Source organism: Castor canadensis, chromosome 13, assembly GCF_047511655.1.
Source record: "Castor canadensis chromosome 13, mCasCan1.hap1v2, whole genome shotgun sequence".
NCBI lineage: Eukaryota > Metazoa > Chordata > Mammalia > Rodentia > Castoridae > Castor > Castor canadensis.
Window position 1 is genome coordinate 57158714 of NC_133398.1, and position 18717 is coordinate 57177430.

General features: G+C 39.3%; 1 protein-coding gene and 1 long non-coding RNA gene across 9 annotated transcripts in view; one reads left to right on the forward strand and one right to left on the reverse strand.

The window, feature by feature from the left end:
* The window catches only part of Nfib (nuclear factor I B), a 442869-nt gene that overhangs the window by 61325 nt on the left and 362827 nt on the right, over positions 1-18717 (forward strand). The gene's annotated exons all lie outside the window — the stretch shown is intronic.
* The window catches only part of LOC141415648 (uncharacterized), a 39855-nt gene that overhangs the window by 16228 nt on the left and 4910 nt on the right, over positions 1-18717 (reverse strand). The gene's annotated exons all lie outside the window — the stretch shown is intronic.

Sequence of the window (18717 nt, forward strand, 5' to 3'; positions counted from 1 at the left end):
CCTGAAAGGTTCAATTTGCACAGCAGCCCCATCCCAATGTTTTATACCTGCTAACTTTGAAAAAAAAATGTTAAAAAATAGCCTTGAGGGGGAAAAAGGCAGCCCAAGGAAAATAAACACAAGACCACAGGTATCCTGTCTGAGTGTGCAGGACGTGAGAAGGGGGAATTGTCCATCTCTATGTCCCAGTCCCACTTATGCTATCTGGATTCCTGAGTGTGGAATATGTGGCTGGGATTATTGAGAGAAGAAAGAGGATATGGGAGTGAAAAGCTACAAGTACCACTGAAATTGTTTTTATTCCAAATAGCAACCCCATCTCAACCTCTGGTGTAAGACACTTTGTATAAGCTGACACCCCACACTCTTGTGTTACTTATGGCCTATTTCATCATGAGGATAGCAATAAAACCCTTAAAATGAAAAGGATCTGTGATTTCCTTGGGAAGACAAATAATGAAGGAGGATATGGTTCTGGGTCTTTTGGGCTATGATGTCATGGGCAATTTACTTGACAGAGTCTTAATTGTCTCATCTATCCATGAGTGTGATCATTTTTGCCTCTTGAAATTGTTTTGAAATTTAATGAAATAGATGTCTATAATACACCTTGCATATAAAGTCTCTCAAAAATATTAGCTCTTTCATATACACTTCCTCTGACTACACACAGTCTTCCATCCAGGCCCTGCCAACCTCTCCCTTACTTAAGTAGATAGTATCTCAGCTTCCAGACTTTACCTGAGAGGAGCACAAAGAAGAGGAGCAAAGTGAGATTGTGCAGAACAAATCAAAGCCTCCTCCAAGCAAACACAATACCCACCCCAACCTTCTACACAAGGTGGGTCCCAGTTAACAAGGAGTCTTTGCTCATAAATAAATGTGCATGCCTTGGGTACATGTTACACTAGATGTTAGAAGTGGCCACCTTCACTGTCCCCAATTGCGTTAGGTCCATGTCATCTCCTTGCCTTATCTTATTGGCAGTCTTATCTAATTGTAGTCATACTTTAAGGATGTATTTTATCTGCATTGGTCACCTTTATTATAAATCTGACAAGTCCTTTTTTAAAGCTGGTTATTTGTCCACTCTTTAAATCTTGCTGAATACAATGTTATATATACCAAGACTAGATGACCTCCTGCTTCTTATGAGCACCCACCCTTGTACACTTGGGATAAGAGCTCTGTTGAATTGGTTGATTCTCTGCATTGGCACTTTGTGTATAAGTTGGTTTGCTCCTCTCTGAGGATAATTTCTGTACATAAATTCTGGGAAAACAGACTACTTGTTACTGCAAAGCTTATTGCTCTTCCTAGGGCAAAGTGATAACTTTACAGGGTTAAGGTCACAGTTCAAAAGGTTGCAGACTTGGAATTGTATTGACCTGGGCTTGACTATCATTTCTACCATTTAATGCCAACATTGTCATTTGATCTCACTAAGCCTCAGTTTTTTTACCTGTAAAACAGGGCAATAACTTGATGTATTGTGACGATTAAATCAAGTCCTAGGTGTCTTGGCTCCCAGCAAGGGCTTTACAGACCCCAGCCTGTTTTTTTCTCTGGTGTATCCCCCACACCTAAAGCAGTACTTGCCTGTGAGAGATGCTTAACAATACTTATTAGATGAATATGAAATCAATGAATATTTATTAAATGAATAAATACTATTGGATGAATACATGCATATTGCATAAGTGAATGATGATTGAATAAATATTGAACAGATAAAACCTTATAATAGAAGGACAGAGATTCCAACCTAGGCACTAAGGAAGCATCATTAATGGGACCAGTAGTCACAAGTGACTCATTTGGCAGACCTGAGCCTATTTCTGTTCTCCCTCATCCTCCTTCTGCGTTCTGATGTTCCTCCCACATATGCATCCCCAAACAGTATAGACTTGTTAATAGCTTGGTGAGTGTCTGTGACCACCTATGAACCAGTCAGCTACAGTGTGTTGGCTGTATTGGGAACAAAGACAAACCTCTCAGTGACTCATACAGGATGCCAGTGTGGGAGAAAAGTGAAGCTGGTTTTCTTTAGCACAGAAATAGCCTTCTCCAAATCAGGACTGTTTATGGTTCCTTGAACTTGCCAGTGATGAGCCTATGTGGCTTCTAAGTGACAATTGTCAAAAAATAAGCATTATATCCCCCACACCACACAATCCTTGCCAGAGAACCCTAAAAACTCTCCTTCATGTTCTCCCAGGCTAGAGTTTCACAGTCCCTTCCCGCCTGGCAGAGTGGCAAGACCTTGATGCTTTGTCTCTGGGCTGGTGAATCTGTGTGACTCCTGAACTTTCTACCCCAAATGAAATTCACTGACTTTCACAGCCTGACCTTGTCAGGCCAGGTGGGGTACAGTCTTATTGGGTTCTTTCAGTGGGGCTGAAAGCCAGACCATCCCTGAAACGTTTGAAAAATCTATAGCAAATTATACCTTGCCTCCTGCACTTCAGCCCCAGCCCCAGCCTGCCACCAATATTTTTATGTGCCATGAATGTTTTATCTTGTTAAAATGAATCTCAAAGGCAACCATAAAAGAGACTAAATTGGGAGGAGACATCACAAAAGGGGGCTTGGGGCCAGAGGAGAGAGGGAGAGGGAAAGGAACTAGAGGACCCCTTGCTGGTAAGACAGCTTTCTACCCTGTGGGGAGGAGGACTAAAATTCATGAGTAAATGGGAGGTCTTAGTGCCGACTGGGTCTTAGATTTTTTTTCTCCATGCAGGAAGCTTCTACCGCCAACATTTTTTCCTCTGGCCTCATGATCTCCACAGCCAACAGGGCAGGGAGGATGAAAGGAAAATGTAAAATGCAGGGCCAGAGGATGGAGTGTTTAGAGAGTTAAGTTCTCAGAACTTCCATCTGCATACTCTCCGTGACAGTGCCCAGTGCCCTGTGCCCTGGCTGTGTTTTCAAAGCAGCCTATGTCTGAAACTCATTGGAAAATAAGAAAAGACATGTCCTCTACTTTAGTATTACCCGCATGCTACCACTTGGCAGCCCTTCAGGATTTTATGACAAATAGTAATGAATAATTAACTAATCATTTGAGCAGCCACCAAAAGCCTGAAGACAATAGCATGCTCTCAGCTTGTGCCACCCAGACAGACATTGACAGTGTTTCCTGTCTTTGTAAAAGCTAGCCAAGATGTGGGCTCTCTGATAACACCCTCTAGGCCAGCAGGGGACCAGACTGCTCCTTCCTGCATTTGGCTTCTCACCCAGTTGCTCACACGAGAGTGAGACAAATACAGCTGGTATGTCTTTTCTCTCATTTTTCTGTCAGATATCAAAGTTTGAGAGGCCCATGAGCTCAGTGAGCTTCACTAGATAGGGTCCCTCCCTCCAGCCTCCCGAAGGAGACATTTGGCACTGTCTAGTGACATTTTAAGCTGCACAATTGGAAAAGGGGTTACTGTTGCTACTGGAAGGTAGTCAGTAGAGCCACAGATGCTACTGAACATCTGACAGTTTACAAGACATCCCTGATGACTTGAGCTATCTTTCCCCAGCAATGAGCTATCTTTCCCCAAAATGTCCACCTTGCACTAGGGAAATGTCATGTGTCCCCTACCATGCTCCAGTGTGTCCTGGTGACTATAGTGAGGTCAGGACCAGAGAAACTTGGGCTCCCTCGAGTGGTGACTCACACTATGACAGCCATGAAGAAGGATCCATAGCTGCTGCAGGAAGTGGTGTGTGTGTGTGTGTGTTTAAAAAAAAGTCATTTTATCCATCACAAAATATGCTTCATTTAATGGTGACAGCAATTTTCATGAATCATTAATGAGCCATTTTCTTCTCTCCATGTTGTTAATATCTATGCAGAAGCCTTTGAATTGAGAGAGCAGATTTCCTTCTGATTAGTCAGAGTGTTTATTTTTTGAAATACGTTCTCATTTAGAGTATCACTTAAGTGTGAATTTATGTGATTTCCTTTTGTTTGTTTTCTTCCGAAATGGAAACTCCAAGAGCTTCCATCATGTTTGCTCAAGTCTCCCTTTAGAAAGAGAATTCAGCATTCTCCAGGATGGACAGCTCTTAATGATGCTTTCCCTTACATTTTTCAAGGGAGAGAACAGGGTGGAAGGTAATTTTATGTCTCCAATTCTGGTCCTATAAGCCAAAATTAGAGCAAATCTTGTGAAGTCCTACAAATGTCCACAAAGACTTTTGCAAAGCATTTCTTGTTTATGACAGAAGGTTTGGTTTCCCAACTAAGTAATAGTCTTTAATGGATTATTTAAAATCTATCTGGCCTTTGTCATTCAGTTAGTAGTCAATCATCAATCATCAGTCAATCACTGAGGTAGTTACTGCAGTTTACAGATGAGGGCCTGGAGACATAAGGAGCTTCACAAGATCAGGGGGCCAGCAAGCAAGAAAGCAGTACAAGAATCCATGTCTGTCAGGTCCCAACACACGCTAACTATCCCTCCAGAACACTCAGGGCTCAGGTCAACGAGAACAGCTCTCCAAGCTGCCCTCCAGGTTTCCCCCAGTTCCTACCTCCCAGTCCTGCATTCATTCTTGTGACCCTCCCTGAAGAACTTTCCCCCTCCCCCATCCTGAAGCACATTACAAGCTGGGCCCATGTCAGATGTGACCTTTCTCAGCTCCAGGTCTATAGGCCCCTTTTCCTCACCAGCAGCACCCTCCCAGCTCTTCAAGTTCTGTTTTTATTCAAAGCCCAGTTCCTGCCAGCACCATGAAGCTTTCCCTAACCCTTTCCATTTAAAGAATGTTGTCTATGTTTGGATAAAAAAGCCTGTCTGAATCTAGAGTTCTGGTTCTTTCCACATATGAGAGAGAGAGAGAGAGAGAAAACCTGCCTGTCCCATTCACTGGATTTACAATTTCAGGTCTCTGTGCTACCTTCTGTATCAGTAAAATAAGCTGAGTAGATGAAATTAAAATAGCCATCCCACTTCCCAGGATTATTACAGTAAATAAATGATGTGCTGAAAGTGATGAAAATTCTTTGTAAATGTAAGGTTTTATTTGACTATCATCCTAGTCTCTCTCAATTTTTATCACTTTTGTTTTTCTCTTCACTTTATTTTTGATGCTTGGTTTGTAGCTCAGACTGGCCTCAAACTCCATATTCTCATGTCTCTGTCTCTTTCCTCACTTCTTTTCCACCCTCCTCCCTAAATTTGTTCAGTCATGCATAGAACAAATCACAGGTGATAGACTGAAGAGAAAATGGCTCTTCTCTTGCCTTTAGGACTTTGTATTGCAAAAATGTTTTATGTTACCAGCAGATTCAGACCTTACCACAGGTTGTGTTTTTAGAAAAAGGACAGTGATAACTATGTAAAAGCCCAGAAAAATATCAATTTTAATAAAACATGGGGGAGTCTACTTAATTACACTTGTCCTCCATGTGGAGGGAGATTATAAATTCCCTTTGCTACTACCATACTGGCATTGATAGGTGAGGGAAATAACTGTTTTTTTCTAGTATTTATATTAAGTATATAAGAAAAATATTGGAAATTTTCATCAGAATTGCACTGATTTTAGAAATTAATTCAGAAAGAATTGATGCCTTTCCCTATTGAATCTCTCCAATAATGTAGTATAATTCTCCATTTGTTTAATTCTTCTTGCATATCATTTACTGAATGAGCCCATAAAAACTGATGTGATTTTTCCTGAGTAGTTGAAGTTTTTCTTTTTGTTACGACAGGCTATTTTTATTTAAATTATTATCACAGAGGTCATGCCCTTGTATTTTGTGGAAATTATACTATTGCCTGAATATTAACATTATAGCATTTGCTGACCACATATCAAGCACATAGGCCCCATTATGCTCAGCCTAGGCAAAAAAATGAGTGAGACATTCTTGGTGCCTTTGAGAAGTGCTGCGTGACTTTTAAACATGATTGTAACTAAAAGCATAGTCAGTACAGCAAACTGATTGCTATGGCCTTGAACTGGAATCCCAGGCACCTCTGACACTTGGGGGCATTGTCCTCTAAGCCTAGAAGCGCCATGGTCTTGGTGACCAGAAGAGTCCCACTTTTCGGGGATAAGTATTTCTCCCAGTTGAAAGTCACCTTAAGAACTATAAGAGCAAATGATAGAGAATCAACAATATCAAGATGCGTAACATCTGTGCGGGTAGAGGATATATAATATGTACTGAAAACTGTTGAATAATGGGGGATGGGAGGGAAAAGATACGGGAGAGTAAAGGAAGGGGTTGAACTGGCCAAAATAAAGTACACTCACAGTGAGGATACACCAAGGAACTCCTTTAAGGAAATGCGAATTAAAACCACGCTAAGATTCCACCTCACCCCTGTTAGAATAGCCATCATCAGCAACACCACCAACAACAGGTGTTGGCCAGGATGTGGGGAAAAAGGAACCCTCTTACACTGTTGGTGGGAATGTAGACTAGTACAACCACTCTGGAAAAAAATTTGGAGGCTACTTAAAAAGCTAGACATCGATCTACCATTTGATCCAGCAATACCACTCTTGGGGATATACCCAAAAGACTGTGACACAGGTTACTCCAGAGGCACCTGCACACCCATGTTTATTGAGGCACTATTCACAATAGCCAAGTTATGGAAACAGCCAAGATGCCCCAGCACTGACGAATGGATTAAGAAAATGTGGTATCTATACACAATGGAATTTTATGCAGCCATGAAGAAGAACAAAATGTTATCATTCGCTGGTAAATGGATGGAATTGGAGAACATCATTCTGAGTGAGGTTAGCCTGGCCCAAAAGACCAAAAATCATATGTTCTCCCTCATATGTGGACATTAGATCAAGGGCAAACACAACAATGGGATTGGACTATGAGCACATGATATAAGCGAGAGCACACAAGGGAGGGGTGAGGATAGGTAAGACACCTAAAAAACTAGCTAGCATTTGTTGCCCTTAACGCAGAGAAACTAAAGCAGATACCTTAAAAGCAACTGAGGCCAATAGGAAAAGGGGAACAGGTACTAGAGAAAAGGTTAGAGCAAAAAGAATTAACCTAGAAGGAAACCAATGTGAGTCAATGCCCTGTATAGCTATCCTTATCTCAACCAGCAAAAACCCTTGTTCCTTCCTATTATTGCTTATACTCTCTCTACAACAAAATTAGAGATAAGGGCAAAATAGTTTCTGCCGGGTAGCAAGGGGTAAGGGGGGTGGGTAAGGGAAGGGGCGGGGGAAGGGGGGAGAAATGACCCAAGCATTGTATGCACATATGAATAAAATAAAAATTAAAAAAAAAAGAAACCCCTTTGAATATTGACTTTGTAATTAATAATGAAAGACAGGACTGTAAAGTAGGTACGGTGGGTGTGTATAGAGGGGGTACTTGTGAAGTGGGGAGGGGGAATGGAGGAGATGAAGGTGAGGGCTTATGGTTGATGGACTTCATATTCATACACTAACTAGAATAATGAAACCTCATATAATTTCTTTAAGTGGGATGGGGAGGGGGTTGAGAGAGGCAGATGGTATGAGCAATGTAACCAATGTACGATGTAAGCCTATTTGGAATTGTCACAATGAATACCTCCTGTACAATATCCTGATAATAATTAAGAACTCTAAGAGACAAGGGTATGAATCCCATAGGCCCATGTTTCTCTTGCTTGTTCCTCACACTCTGGAAGAATTCTGTGATATGATAGATACATAGTATGCTGGGTTGATCAATAGAAATTAAAGGTTAAATTTTGTGCATCAAGCTAAATCACTGATTGCATGTGAAGATTTTTGTCTACTTTAACTTGCAAATAATTTGAAACATCTATAGTAAGGTAACCAGGGATACTTTATGAATTAGGATGCATTTATATTTAAGAAAATGCACTGACACACTGCACCCAGGTTTCTTAGGGGCTCCCAATTCATCTCCTCTGCCTTGGGTATTCTTTGGGAAATGTCCAAGGTACACTAGGAGAAAGCATCCATGTGACTTATTTGGATCCAAGTCTCCCCTTACAATGAACTATTCCCTGGTTGCTCATTGGACTGTTCCAGAAGGTACCTTAGTGCTTTTAGTATACCTTTGTACCAATTTCTGCTCCAGTGATCCTAAAGCACCCACTTAAGATCCAATAGAATAGCTACCCCATCCAGTGTTTCCACTTACAAGGAGGAGGTGCAGAAGCTGGATTGCAGAGCTTTGGGTTTCCTTTATGCTGCACTAATACCGTAAGTAGGAATGGTGAATTGCTCAGTGAAACGTGGGAACGTTCGACACATCTGTGGAACTATCCCACAGCAGAAGAACTGTTGAGCTAGATGTGCTCTTGCCTGTAGCTCATAGGAGCTGATCTGTTAGGTTAGGCACGGCAGAGAATATCCACGCAGGGCTGAATTTTAGCAAGTCAATCCGTTGACACTGGTGAATGAGTCACCAAATCCTGCTTGTTTTTTCTGGATTATTCCCTCTTATCACTGTGCCCTTCTGTTCTCACTTCCACCTCATTGTTGGATTTATTCAATAGATTAATGATTCATGGTCTCATTCAATACACATTCAATCAACTCTGCTGATTATTGAGCCAACCACACGTTCCCTCAAGGAAATCACAATCTACTGAGGAGGAAAAGCGAAGGCAGTTGCCTAACAGTAGGGTAAAATCTCTCCTAGAGGACAGTGAGGCTCTTATGGGACCATGGAAGACACTGGACTTATGCAGCCTTGGGGGACATGGAGATGTGCTACCTAGTTACTGAAGAAGAAGAAGAAGAAGAGGGTGCAGGGAAGAGGGGTGAGAGGAGGGGATCCTTTAAACCAAAGGAACAGTGACAGATAAGCCAATGTGTAGAAAAGTCTAGTGTGGAGTTCTCCTCCGAAGCACAATACCAAATTCAGGGTAAGTGCAATAAGACAGGAAAAGGAGTGAGAAATGGAGCTAGAATCGTAAGGTAGGGCCAGATCAATGACAGGCCTTCTGTGTTATTCTAAGGAATTTGTGTGTTATACTAAGGAGTTCATTATCCTTAGGACATTGGAGAGCCATAGAAGGATTTAAGGCAAGGGAATGTGACATTATCAAACTTGTGTTCTAGAAAATTCCCCTAACTGCCGTGTTAGGAATAGGTTACCTACATAGTCATTTATTTGAAATTTTAATTACTGTAATAACATAATAACCACACAGAATATTTTAACTATTTATTATATCAGGTTTGAGATTTTGTTTTTTTTTCAAGTCAGACATAAAACAATCCATAGTAAAAATAGTTCTTTTTCAAAGGGTGTTTACATAAATTAGTTTCAACTGAATTAATGTTTCAATTTAATTATGTAAATAGGTAATATATTAGAATGATTCAAAATTCAAAAAGTTCAGAGAAGATCGCAATTAAGAGTATGAGTCCGAAAAAGGAACCCTCTTACATTGTTGGTGGGAATGTAAACTAGTACAACCACTCTGGAAAAAAATTTGGAGGCTACTTAAAAAGCTAAACATCGATCTACCATTTGATCCAGCAATACCACTCTTGGGGATATACCCAAAAGACTGTGACACAGGTTACTCCAGAGGCACCTGCACATCCATGTTCATTGCAGCACTATTCACAATAGCCAAGTTATGGAAACAGCCAAGATGCCCCAGCACTGACGAATGGATTAAGAAAATGTGGTATCTATACACAATGGAATTTTATGCAGCCATGAAGAAGAACAAAATGTTATCATTCGCTGGTAAATGGATGGAATTGGAGAACATCATTCTGAGTGAGGTTAGCCTGGCCCAAAAGACCAAAAATCGTATGTTCTCCGTCATATGTGGACATTAGATCAAGGGCAAACACAACAATGGGATTGGACTTTGAGCACATGATAAAAGCGAGAGCACACAAGGGAGGGGTGAGGATAGGTAAGACACCTAAAAAATTAGCTAGCATTTGTTGCTCTTAACGCAGAGAAACTAAAGCAGATACCTTAAAAGCAACTGAGGCCAATAGGAAAAGGGGACCAGGACCTAGAGAAAAGTTTAGATCAACAAGAATTAACCTAGAAGGTAACACACACACACAGGAAATTAATGTGAGTCAACTCCCTGTATAGCAACCCTTATCTCAACCAGCAAAAACCCTTGTTCCTTCCTATTATGGTTTATACTCTCTCTACAACAAAATTAGAGATAAGGGCAAAATAGTTTCTGCTGGATATTGAGGGGGTAGGGGGAAGAGGGAGGGAGCAGAGTGGGTGGTAAGGAAGGGGGTGGGGTCAGGGGGAAGAAATGACCCAAGCCTTGTATGCACATATGAATAATAAAATAATATAAATAAATAAATAAATAAATAAACAAAATAAAATAAAATAAAAAAAGTATGAGTCCTACCCTGTTCCCTGGTCACCCAGCTCCTCTTCCCATGGACATCCATGTTGCTGCTAGTTCCTTTATGCTCTTCTGTAGAAATTTTCTACTTCTTTCATTATTATTATTATTATTATTATTAGCATATTATAGTTGTACCAAGAGTACATTTTGACATTTACATAAGTGCTTACATTATATCTTAATTAGATTCATCCTCTCCATCCTTCTCCTTTATCCCTCCCCTCCTTCTTAGAACAACTTCAACAGGTTTCACTGTTCTATTTTCATATATGAATAAAAGCACTACCACCATATTTGCCCTCCTTCACCCTTTCCTTGTACCCTCCCCCCTTCTATTGGTGCTCACCCCTGGACAGGGACTGTTTTACCTCCCTGTCCTTCATTTATTAAAAAGAACATTTTTGTCAGTTTATTGTAGTTATACAGATGGTTTTATTGTGACATTTTCATATATACGTGTACTATAACCTGAATTGATTCATCCCCTCCATTATTCTCCCTCCTACCCCATTCCCTTTCTTATGGCGACTCCAACAGATGTTCCATATTCATACTTGTATAGAAAGTACATCAACCAAATTCACCTTTTATACTTTCTTCATTTATCCTCCCCTTCCCACTAGTGCTTTCCCCTTAACATGACAATGGATAGAACGAGAGAAATTTTATCCTTCTGAAACTAGATGTCCATACATTCCTCCTTGAAGATCAATGGTAGTACACAATATACATTGTTCTTTGCCTTTTCATTCTCACCTGACTTATTTGGACAGCTTTTTATGTTAGTATTTAGCATTCTTTCATTCACTGTTTCTGCTGCGTAATGTTCAGTTATAAACCTATATCAAAATTCATTCTCTAATAATGGGGCATTCAACTTGTTCCCAGTATTTTGGTTTGGCAAACAATTCTGCAATTAATAATGATGCCATTGTCACCACACAAGCAGGTACATCTACAGGAAAAATTCTCAAATTTTGGGGATGGCTGGGTCCGGGTATGCTGTTGAGTCATTTTGATTGTTATGTCCAAATTGCTCTTCATTGAAGTTGTTTCAGTTTATATTTCTACCAAAACGGCTTGAGTTTGCTAACACAGGGGTTACCAAACTCTTTCATCTCTGCAATCTGATAGGTAAAACAATACAATCTTATTTCAATTTTCATTTTCACTTGCATATTATGAAGAAGGCTGATTCTTCCACATGAATATAAGCCAATTGATTTGCTTGTTCTTTGAACTATTTGTTTATAACCCACTTTCATTTTCTATAGATTATTGGTCTTTTGTGTATTCATTTATAGAAGGCTTTAGACCTCAGAGAAATTAATCATATGTCAATGATATGCATTGAAAACAGTTTTCTTTTTTTAAATTCATTTATTCATATGTGCATACATTGTTTGGGCCATTTCCCCCCCATCTCCCGCCCCCTTCCTCTCCCCCCACCCCTCCTCACTTCCAGGCAGAATCTGTTCTGCTCTTATCTCTAATTTTGTTGAAGAGAGAGTATAAACAATAATAAGAAAGACAAAGTGGTTTTGCTAGTTGAAATAAAGACAGCTATACAGAGAGATTCCTAGCATTGCTTCCACATACAAATGAGTTACATTCTAAGTTGATTCATCTCTAACTGTCCTTTTTTCTAGTTCTTGATCCCCTTCTTATGTTGACCTCTATCGCTTTAAGGTTTCTGTATTAGTTCCTCTGGAGTGGGAACATCAAATGCTTTCATGTTTTGGATTTTCTACCTATCCCCTGCCTTCCATATGTGCTCTCCCCTTATCATGTGACCCAAGTCCAACTACATTGCTGTATTTGCCCTAGATCTAAAGTCTGCATATGAGGGAGAACATATGATATTTGGTCTTCTGAGCCTGGATAACCTTGCTCAGAATGATGTTCTCCAGTTCCATCCATTTACTTGAGAATGATAAGATTTCATTCTTCTTCATGGCTGAATAAAATTCCATTGTGTATAAATACCACATTTTCTTAATCCATTTGTCAGTGGTGGGGCATCTTGGCTGTTTCCATAACTTGGCTTTTGTGAATAGTGCTGCAATAAACATGGGTGTGCAACTGCTTCTGGAGTAACCTGTGTCGCATTCGTTTGGGTATATCCCTAGGAGCGGGATTGCTGGATCATATGGTAGGTCTATGTTTACACTTTTAAGAAGCCTCCATATTATTTTCCAGAGTGGTTGTACTAGCTTGCATTCCCACCAGCAGTGTACGAAGGTTTCTTTTTCCCCACATCCTCACCAACACCTGTTATTAGTGGTGTTTTTAGAGATGGCTATTTGAACAGGGGTGAGGTGGAATCTTAGTGTGGTTTTGATTTGCATTTCCTTTATGGTTAGAGATGGTGAGAATTTTTTCATGTGTTTTTTGGCCATTTGAATTTCTTCTTTTGAGAAAATTCTGTTTAGTTCACTTGCCCATTTCTTTATTGGTTCATTAATTTTGGGAGAGTTTAGTTTTTTGAGTTCCCTCTATATTCTAGTTATCAGTCCCTTGTCTGATGTGTAGCTGGCAAATATTTTCTCCCACTCTGTGGGTGGTCTCTTCAGTTTAGAGACCATTTCTTTTTTTGTGCAGAAGCTTTTTAGTTTTATGAAGTCCCATTTGTCTATACTTTCTCTCAGCTGCTGAGCTGCTAGGATTCTATTGAGGAAGTCCTTGCCTATCCCTGTTACTTCCAAAGTGTTTCCTGCTCTTTCCTGTACCAACTTTAGAGTTTCAGGTCTGATATTAAGGTCCTAGATCCATTTTGAGTTGATACTAGTACAGGGTGATAAACATGGATCTAGTTTCAGTTTTTTGCAGATGGTTAACTACTTCTCCCAGCAACATTTGTTGAAGAGGCTGTCTTTTCTCCATCTTATATTTTTAGCACCTTTGTCAAAAATAAGGTGGGTATAGTTGTGTGGCTTCATATCCGGGTCCTCTATTTTTTTTCCCACTGGTCTTCATGTCTGTTTTTGTGCCAGTACCATGCTGTTTTTATTGCTATTGCTTTGTAATATAGTTTGAAGTTGGGTATTGTGATACCTCCAGCATTGTTCTTTTTGCTGGGTATTGCCTTTGGCTATTTGAAGTCTCTTGTGTTTCCAAATGAACTTCAGGGTAGATTTTTCAATCTCTGTGATGAATATCATTGGGATTTTGATGGGAATTGCATTAAACATGGAGATTGCTTTTGGTACTATAGCCATTTTTACTATGTTGATTCTACCAATCCATGAGCATGGGAGATCTTTCCACCTTCTGTAGTCTTCCTCGATCTCTTTCTTCAGGGGTTTGTAGTTCTCCTTGTAGAGGTCATCACATTCTTTGTTAAGTTTAATCCTAGGTATTTGATTTTTTTTTTTTTGAGGCTATTGCAAATGGAATTGTTTCCATATTTTCTTTCTCAGTTTGTTTGTTGTTTGTGTATAAAAAAGCTAATGATTTTTGTAAGTTGATTTTGTATCCTGCCACCTTGCTGTAGCTGTTAATGCTGTCTAGGAGTTTTTGGGTAGATTTTTTTGGGTCTTTAAAGTATAGTATCATATCATCTGCAAATAGAGATATTTTGACAGTTTCTTTACCTATTTGTATTCATTTTATTTCTTCTTCTTGCTTAATTGCTCTGGCTAGGAATTGCAGAGCTATGTTGAATAGGAGTGGGGATAGTGGAAAAGAGTTTTCCAAGTTTGTCATTTGTCTTTGTTTCTTTGGCCTTTAAAATTAGCTTGATTTGTTTTATTTATTTATAAAATATGTATATATTTATAATTTGTATACTTATTAATTTGTATTTGTATTTGATTTTGTTTATAATAAAAAAAGCTTCTTTTTATGCAGTTGAATGTAGGCATCTTTTATTTTATAGGTCTTTTAATTCTATCACAGTTTAAAGTCTTCCTTAACACAATATTATAAAAATATTGTGGTTTCTTCCATAACTTCAGTTTTTATTAGGTGAACCATATGGAATCACCAATATTTGATCATATTTGGCCTCTGGAAATGGCCATGTGACTCAATCTAGTGCATTCAAGACTGTGATTCCCTTGGAATTTCTTCTGGTACAAGAAATGAGGTGAAGTGCAACATTAAGTTTTTGAAGATTCTGACCTAACTGATTATTAGTGCCACCTTGTGACACTAATTGTGCAAATAAATTTGTATCTGTTTCTGATTTTTGAAACTCTTCCATCGATTTGCCTGCCCATTCAAATTGCTAATTGTTTAGATATCTCTTTATTATTCTTTTTCAGAATATTCCTCTGTTCTTATCTTTCCATACAACTTTAGACATTTCTAGTCTACTTCCTAAAACATTAATGACCAACTTCTTTTGCATTTTTGTTAAGATCACTTTGAATTTGTAGGTTAACTGAGAGCTACCTTTTCCTTCCCTCCCTCCCTCCTTCTCTGCCTTGCTCCCTCCCTCCCTCCCTCCCTCTCTTCCTTCCTTCCTTCTTTCCTTCCTTCCTTCCTTTTCTTTTATTATTCCAGTGCTGGAGATCAAACACAGGCTGTTCTGCATGCTAGTCAGGTGCTCTACAGCTGAGCTCACCTCCAGTTGACTTTTTTTTTCTCTGCCCTTTTTTAAGGTGGCACATTTTCTGAACTAGTTTCTCAACTGTTTCTAGCTTCTTGGTTAGGTAAGGTTTCTAATCCATTCCCTCTGAGCTCTTTCACCTGACTAATCTGTCTCAAACATTCTCCTCATTAACTCACGTCCCTGAATTTCCCTAATCCACACCTTGTCTTTGTTTTCATCTCTCTTCAGAAATCTGCCTTGTCCTCCTCTCACCCCTTCTAACTAAAAGCCTTGACAAATCCACTTGTCCTTCCAGTTCACATCTTCAAGGGAAACCTCAACTGGCTATGGTGACATGCCACTTTCCTCTCCCTTCCTGAAATCACAGCTCTACCTTGAGAGAAAAACACTAAATTATTCATGACTGTTGTTACTCCAGACATACATAACCTGAGTGACTTAGGTTTCAAAAGTGGATAATTAAACATTTAGTTATATTACATTGTACTCCAAATGTCTGCAGTTGAAATCACGATGCATCCTCAGAGTTTTATTACTTAAAACTTGCATATCCCTTTTTTTTTTTTTTGGCACTAAGGTTTGAACTCAGGGCCTTGGGCTTTCTGGGCAGGCACTCTACTACTTGAGTCATGCCCTTGATCCCCCTTTTTTTTTTTTTTTTTTTTGCTGTAAGTATTTTTCAATAGGGTCTTGTGTTTTTGCCTGGACCAGCCTTGGACCATGATCCTCCTTCTGCCTCCTGCATAGCTGAGATGATAGAGATACACCACCACATCCAGCTTATTTGTGGAGATGAGTGTTGTGCTAATTTTTTCCTCTCAGCTGGCCTCTACCCTCAATCCACCCAATCTCCTCCTTCTGAGTAGCTGGAATTATAGAGATGAACAACCGTGCTTGGCCCATGCCTGAAATTCTTGTGTGCCTACTTTAGACATCTCTATTCATTCATTCATGTACTCACTCATTCTGTTGCCAAACATACATTGCATCCTTGCATGTGCCAGGCAGTGATATTCATTAGGCATCTGTATCAGTCAAATAAAGCTGAGTTAGGCAGGAGTAACAAATAACCCCCAATCACAGTGGCTTACAACTATAAAGGTTGTAAACCTTTTTAAAGGTTTATTTTTCTTCTTCTTCTTACATGCCCTCCTCAACTCAGCTCTACCAAGCTCCACATCTTCATCTCCAGTTAAAGGAGCAGGCCTGCCTAGGGTACGCTGATCTCAAGGCAGAGGGAAAGCACAGAATTTATATGCTTCCATTCTGCTGACTATCTGCTTCTAAAATCAACAAAAGATTCTAAATTCTGAAATTCCTTATTAATATGACTTCCCAGGTGACAGTTCAGAGATGATTCTATGAAGTTCACTGGCTCTGGTTGACAACTATTATTTGGACTGGCATATGCCTTTCTATAAATGGCAACGTGTAAGCATTGATATTTCTGCTACCTGTGTATTTGCACAGTATGTATAATGCACCATGTATTTTCTTTTATCTAAACAGCACTGTTCTCAAAAGAAGTAATTATACAGCAAGGGAGTGGTTTAATCACCTCAGATGGGAATGTAGCCTATCCCAAACATGTAATTATTTGACCATTTCCACTTCCATAAGATGATATTACTCTCAATTATTTACTAAGAAATAAATGAGTAAACTAATAATGACTGTGGGGTCTTAGTTTTGCCTTCTTAATGGATGCTTCAGAGAAAGCCTTTGTAATTCAGTCTCCCTACCATATGTCTCTGTTGACATTATAGTGCTTAGTTCCAAATGAGTTGGCTTCATTCAAGCATCTTAATTCAAGAGTGGATGATTAGATCTTAAGCTAAAAACCTATTAGTGTATAAGCACTTGTATTTTTGAAAGGTATTAAGGGAACATCATAGTGTGGTTGTAGATAAATCCTCCCTATCTAGTAGTGGGTTGGCAAAAGTCTCATTTGATCATCAAACATTACAGACTAGCCTCATGTCAAGGTTAAGCACAGAACAAGAAATCTTCCCAGAGTCTGTTATGCAACCTACACAATGGATAGTTTCAGAGATCCTGACCCTGGGCTGGGTGAGTCTGAGAAGAACAAGTATCTTTTACATGCAAAAAAAAATACTCCAGTAAGATTCTGAGATCAGAGCAGAAACCCACCTCAAAAGGACCTCTAAAGTGAACACTAAACTGGGGGGGGGGGGCAGGCTTATGCTTCCTGTAGGTTTCTTAACAGGCACGATGCTACAAGGCAATCAGTGTGAGCTGAAAGGGACAAATCACATTCCAAATACTTTCAACCCCTTTAGGAAGCACGGACCCATCTGAGGAACAGCCAGTGCTATGATAGTTTCTGCTTTTATTTAACCACATGTGTGGTCCAGACTAACAGGATTCTCCCTCTTCTCCTCCCCCTTCCAGTTAATTTGCTTTAGTTCTGTGTAATCCTGTCATCAACAGGGCACAGCAGTCTTCATATAGGGAATGTGAAGGTCATCTGATAGCCGTCTGCCTAATGCTTTGGCAGAACTTGTGTAGCTTACAGGACTGCTACCAACTAGGAATTCCTCATCAGGAATAGACATGTCTACTGGGGAAGAGGGAAGAATGTAAAGTTCTAGGATTGAGATTTTCTAATTATGTTTGGACCATAGACCTGTAGGGCTCTTGACTACCACTCCTGAAGCAAAAAAGACAAGATTAATTTATCATTTTCTAATTTTAAAAGCACCTGCTACTTTTTTCCTTTCATCTTCCCTTCATTCTTTCTTGCTTCCTCCCTCCTGCTCTTCCTTCTCCTCCCTCCTTTCCTTCTTTCCTCCTCTCTCTCTTCATTTCTCCCTCCTTCCTTCCTTCTTCCTTTCCTTCCTTCTTTCCCTCTCTTTTGCTCTCTTTCCTTCCTCACTCCCTCATCCCTTCCTTCTTCCTTCTTTCCTTCCTTCTTCCCTCCCTTCCTTTCCTTTCCTTTCTTCCTTCACTCCTGCCCTGTCCCTCTTACTTTCTCTCCTTTTTTCTTTCCTTCTTTTTTTTTTCCATGTAAAAAATACCACAGGTACAATGAATTAGTAGATGTAGGCTTTGATTAAAACTACATGGGGGAATTTTAGCAGTTCTTTCCTCTAACTGTATAATCCTTAGTGTGTTATTTTTTACTCTTGGTTTTCATTACTGTGGACAGCTCCTTTATTGCTCACTAGAAACACTGATAGCTATGAAGGAAGAACATGTTTTATAAAAACAGAAATGAATATTGCTGCTGAAAAAGTCAGATTTATATGTCAAAGTACTTATTGACAAGTATTAAAACAAGAGCAGACATCACAGAATAACTTAATTGCCCCAGCTCCCAGGATCTTTGAGTATTGTAAAAATATTATGTGGTCCAGGCATATTAATTTAAAAAGGACTATAGGTTCAGAACTTGAACAAAATAGGTAATGCTTAAAAGAAATTGAGCTTCAGGAAAAAAGTTTCTTATGAAAATTAAATCAAAACATTAAGAACTGAGACCATGCTTGGAGTGAGGTGGCCTTACAACAGAAATATCCCCATTAGGATGAGTTTTTGTACTCTAACTTAAATGGAGTTACTTGGAGTTAACCAAGATACACAAACCAACTGTAAAATATTGTGATTCTTACATGACAACTAAATATTTGGACATTAGCTCTATATTTGATAATCTAACAAATTACTGTTGACTTATTTTTTAAAAATACTATTTAAAAAAAACTTACCTTTTAAAGATACACACTTTCTAACTCCTTAGTTTTTAGAGATACATGCTAAGATATTTATAACAATTGGCCAAGAGCTGGATGAGGG